The sequence below is a fragment of the Podarcis erhardii genome, assembly GCF_964252035.2.
Source record: "Podarcis erhardii genome assembly, chromosome: Z".
NCBI classification, from domain to species: Eukaryota; Metazoa; Chordata; class Lepidosauria; order Squamata; family Lacertidae; genus Podarcis; species Podarcis erhardii.
Window position 1 is genome coordinate 1,054,388 of NC_138504.1, and position 6,000 is coordinate 1,060,387.

A 6,000-nucleotide genomic window follows, 5' to 3' on the forward strand; every position below is an offset into this window, starting at 1 on the left:
CTGTAAATTACTGATAAAAATTGGAAGCAAGGCCTAAGTAATATTTTAATTTGGTGTGCAGATGGTCATTGGCAAAATACATGTGGATGTTTGCCTAAATGTATGCAAGTTGTGGAATCTGCTTGTTTAGCCTAGTATAGAAATAAGCTTCTTTTTTTCTGACGGTTTACACAACCCTCATCATGGTCAGCATTCCCTAAGATTCACCTTGGTATAGCTGGCAACTGCCAATAAAATAATAATAATAAAAAATTGGTAAACGTAGCACATCCTCAGTCATGTTCTTCCCAAAGCCAGTATTGTGGAGCTTGCACATCCATATAATATTTTCTTTTTAGAAGTCATTCAATGCAGTGGGCAGTATTCAACTGAAGGTGTGAGTGGAGCAATTTCAGTTTGCGCCATGGGAATTTTTCGCACTCCCGTCTCTACAGATGCTCCACCTGCCCTCTCCAAATCTGCTCCGGGTGGTTGAGGGAGCCACTAGAACAGGTTTAGGGGGTGCTGTGTTGAATACAAGCCAATGCAATTTTATCCAATTCATTTGTGTTACATGACCAGCTCTACTGAACAATTTTAATGTTTTTTATGCTCCTGGTTGGATCATTCCCCCCCACCCAGACGCTTTTACAGTCAGTTAAAACATTTGCTCCTGTAATGGTAGGATTCTATTTTTTAAAAAGAAAAGTTGTAGGTTTTTCCACAGGATTCCCCAAAGTTCCCCCAGGAACAAGTCCCAACTTCTTCAGCTTCTTTTCTACAGCAGAATTTCATCCCTTGCTTGAAAACTCACCCAAACTTTGCTTTCTGGTGAGGAGAATATTGCCACTAGGAGGAGCAGATGTTCTGGGCTTGGAGGGTCTTCTGGGCTGGTGATGGGGTGCATGTGCAGGAAGAAGGGTTGGGCATGGATGGTTTGGAAACACGATGGCAGCCCAACCCTCACTGCCTATAATGGCTTTGTAACACAGAGTGGCCCGAGCTGCAAAACATATAAGGAAAAAGTATGTTGGCTTATATTACATATGCATGTTCTGTATTATTATTTTAATACTATTGTTAAAACATTGTCATGGCCCTTGGGTAGAACAATAAACTTATAAAACTTGAACTACTTCACTGTCAGTTTCTTCAGACAAACATACAAAGACAGGTCTGTCTATTTACAGCTCTTTATTGGTAGATTTCTCAGAAAAACTGTCCATCACTGCTTGCAGCCATGGTAAACATGTCTCTCTCTCTCAAACACACAGAGAGAACAGAAAGTACAGGAAACAAGCTCCTCCTTAGCTTCTAAAGCTGACATCAGAAAGTGACGCACACCTCAGAACACTTAACCAGTTAAGTTCTGAACTCTCACATCATGTAAGTGTTCAACCATTAGATGCTGCTAGAGCACCACAGCAGTTATGGCTTCTGCAATGCATAGAAGGAGCATTAAGCACATAGCAAAAGTCAACTACAGTGAAAGTAGCTAAGTTTCCCTGTTGCAGCAGAATTGTATTGGGGGTGTGTGTGTTGAAGCACATAGCCTCAGACTTTGCAAAATTTACCTGTAGGCAAATGATCACCCTCCCAAAATTAACCTTCCTTTTCAAATCCTCCCAATCTGGATTCCCCTAGCCCAACTTCACAAATGGCAGAAAAAAAATACACCTAATTCAAAAATATACACTCAAACCCCTCTCACACAAAAGAATAATTCTCATTACAGCCACCAACTACACCTTAAGCCACCCCCAACCTCTCTCACCACCAAGGAAATACAACAAGTGAATAGTAACACATACAAGTAACGCTGACACCCCCCAAGTTGAATAATAGAAGCATAACCACCCAACCACACACCCCTTGCCATTCCCCCTCCCCCTTTCCTCCCTTTTTTCTTCCTCTTCCTAATTGTTTAAACCAATTCATGAACCAAGAACTTATACATTGACCACTAATAATGAAATATATGTTGTAGATATTTTTCCACATTTATGGTGCTATTTTTTTTTAAGTTATCCAATAAAAGCCACATTAAAATATTCCAAATTACAATACAATAAAAAAATCCAAACATAAATGCCAAATTTTATATCTTTGGGTGACTTCCCATGCTCTGAATTTTGCAAAGTGCTGATATTATGCTATTTTTGTGATATACAAATGACATGATAAATCTTGGTATACTTATTTGTATAACATTATTCTTGTTTATAAAACCCAATAAAAAATCAAAAGCAAAACATGGGGGAGGTGGAGAATCTGTCTCTCTAGCAATGATGAAGATGGGTGGGGCAGGGGAGGAGGGAATTTCCACACAGTGCAGCTTCACCCAGCGTGGCAGAATTGTAGAGTTTAAAAAATGCACCTGCCACAGTTACTTGCTTTGTAGAGTTCCCAAAAGCAAAAGAAAAGGAGGAGGACTCTCTTCACTCATGGACTTTCTGGTGACATGCATAAACTATGGCTGCTGCTTGATTCCTGGTATTTTCAGCTATTTGTTTAAAGAGACAGCTTGAGGCAGTATATACCCTTCAGGCTGAAGGAAACTCTTAGGCAGATTAGTTGTAAGCTGTGAAGCACCCAGCTGGGGGCAGCCTTAACAAACACGAACCTTTGCAATGCTACCAGTGGGAGTTCTCATCTCTCTCTCTCTCTCTCTCAATTTGTTTCCCCCTCTTTAAATAAGCGACCCAGGTCCCCCCCTATAATCAGATTCTGGCAGACTGCACACAGACTTTGCAATAAAAAAGCCACAGAGAGAAAATGAAATATGGATCTATTATTTTTATGTTTATTTCCCCCCTCTGTACTGATGAGGAGTAAGGCAACCCATTCATTGAGGATAATGCGAGGAGCTGCTACACATCCCCAGCAGTAAACAAAATTCAGTTAATGAGTGGCATTCAAGTTTTCATCAGTTTTCCTGAGTATAATGCTATCACTTTTCTGATGCTTCTTTCACACTACAGCAACTCTTGCTTTATGGAATTGTGGCTTTTCTGGCTGAGAAGGCAGCATGTGCTGCTCTCATTCAGCCAGTGGCTGGGGTGTGACACAGCCATGAGCCCCATTGGACCCCTACCCTTTCCACACGTGGGGTTCTGTCTCCCCCTCACCATTACCCTCTCCCCCCCAGGAAAGGGCAGGAAAGAACTCTCTGCTCATCTATTGCCCTCACTTTACTCTGCCCTCATCTACTGCTCTCACTATCCTCACTTTACTCCCGTGATTTTCCAGATTTTTGGGGGAGGGGGAAACTGTTAACAGATCTCCCCCCAGAATAAAACATCATGGAAGTGGGCATCAGATTTCCATTAGTGGAAGTGGCTTTTATGTCCTGCGAAAGCTCCGATATAATCTGGAAATCAGCAGTGAAACCTTGGGGAGATGACTGCTGCCTTCATCGTCATTGGTTGCTGGGAGACTAGAAATCTGGGAGTACCAGGTTGTATTCATAATGAAAGAAAGAACAAAACCTGTGAAAAGATCCCTTGTACTCTCTTCCTCATGTTCCTCACAGTCCCTCTTCTGCAACAGCTTCTTATTAGGCTTCCAAGGGCAGGAGGTGTTCAGAGTTGATTTGGGAGGGGAGGGGGGTAGAGGAAGAAAGATGTTAAAGTACCTACAGAGGTGGCATTGAAGGGCAACTCAGAAGACACAAACCAAATCGCGATTAAGAGAACTTTAATAAACATTGGCTTTTGAGGTATGTCTCTAAGCTCACAAGGAGTAAAGGGGGGGGGGACCAAAGAAACCAGTATTTGTTATTTCCTTTGCACACCCACACCCAGGTCTGAAAACCATTCCTTAACTTTCTTTAAAAACCTTTGAATCTCAAAATGTTTCGTACACTGGTGCAGTCAGGTCCATTCAGAACAGAAGCCATTGTAAGCAACACAAAAGATTGAATTAGCTGGTCATAGAATTATAGTATTGCAGCTGGGACACCAAGGGTCATCTATTCCAGCCCCCGCAATGCAGGAATCTCAGTCTCAATCTCATCCCTGACAGATGACCACGGCTTAGAAACCTCTACTGAAGGAGAGTCCACCACCTTCCAAGGTAGTCCACCCCACTGTCAAACAGATCTTGCCATCAGAACGTTCTTCCCAATGTTTAGTTGGAATCTCCTTTCTTCTTATTTGGGTGCTCCCCTCTGGAGCAGGAGAAAACAAGCTTGCTTCCTCTTCCACATGATGGCCCTTCAGATCTTTGAAGATGGCTCTCATATCACCTCTTTGTCTTCTCTTTCCAAGGCTAAACAAATGTACCCACTTTCCTCAACCATTCATCCTAAGGCACTTCATGATCTTGGTCACTCTTCTCTGAGACTTTGATCTTCTCTGTTGCAGTTCTTGAACAGCACACAAAACCACCAGCAACAAGGAATCTTTTCTTTAAGTGTGTGGGACAACACCAGTTCCCCTCGTCATGCTTCTTTGTTGTGCCCATGCACACATTTTTATTATGACACTGTTTGTTAAATGCCGATTGCGTAGTTTTGATCACAAAGCTGTGCAATATTTGCAAGTGTTCCTCTACCAGATGAAAAATACTGTAGGTCAATGTTGCACTTGGGGGAAGAAACCCACAGTTTATCAGCTGCCTGCTCCACATTTCTCTGAGAAGCTCAAGGTTATATGCAGACAAAACAAGCAACTGCTCAAGCCTTCTCTCTGAAGTGAAGATGCTTCTTTATATATATATATATATATATAAATTATTTTTGCATTTTCCATTTTACACAGACAAGTGAAATAAAAACATAAATATATAAACCTCCTTCCCCATTGTGGATCATAATAAGATGCTTCTTATTCATTATTTGGGGGGATAACTTTTATTAGGCTTTCAAGAACAAGAAGGTGCATAAGAAGCAGATGCCTGCCTGTGGAATGAAATGTTGTTGTTGTTGTTTAGTCATTTAGTCGTGTCCGCCTCTTCGTGACCCCCTGGACCAGAGCATGCCAGGCACTCCTGTCTTCCACTGCCTCCCGCAGTTTGGTCAGACTCATGCTGGTAGCTTCGAGAACACTGTCCAACCATCTCGTCCTCTGTCGTCCCCTTCTCCTTGTGCCTTCCATCTTTCCCAACATCAGGGTCTTTTCCAGGGAGTCTTCTCTTCTCATGAGGTGGACAAAGTATTGGAGCCTCAGCTTGACGATCTGTCCTTCCAGTGAGCACTCAGGGCTGATTTCCTTCAGAATGGATACGTTTGATCTTCTTGCAGTCCATGGGACTCTCAAGAGTCTCCTCCAGCACCAGAATTCAAAAGCATCCATTCTTCTGCAATCAGCCTTCCAGCTCTCACTTCCATACATCACTACTGGGAAAACCATGGCTTTAACTATACGGACCTTTGTTGGCAAGGTGATGTCTCTACTTTTTAAGATGCTGTCTAGGTTTGCCATCGCCTTTCTCCTAAGGATCGTGACTGCTGTCACCATCTGCAGTGATCATGGAGCCCAACAAAGTAAAATCTCTCACTGCCTCCATTTCTTCCCCTTCTATTTGCCAGGAGGTGATGAGACAAGTGGCCATGATCTTCGTTTTTTCGATGTTGAGCTTCAAACCATATTTTGCGCTCTCCTCTATCACCCTCATTAAAAGGTTCTTTAATTCCTCCTCACTTTCTGCCATCAATGTATCATCTGCATATCTGAGGTTGTTATTTCTTCCGGCGATCTTAATTCCAGCTAGGGATTCATCCAGCCCAGCCTTTCGCATGATGAATTCTGCATATAAGTTAAATAAGTTACATTCCTTTCCCAATTTTGAGCCAATCAGTTGTTCCATATCCAGTTCTAACTGTAGCTTCTTGTCCCACATAGAGATTTCTCAGGAGACAGATGAGGTGATCAGGCACTCCCATTTCTTTAAGAACTTGCCATAGTTTGCTGTGGTCGACACAGTCAAAGGCTTTTGCATAGTCAATGAAGCAGAAGTAGATGTCTTTCTGGAACTCTGTAGCTTTCTCCGTAATCCAGCGCATGTTTGCAGTTTGGTCTC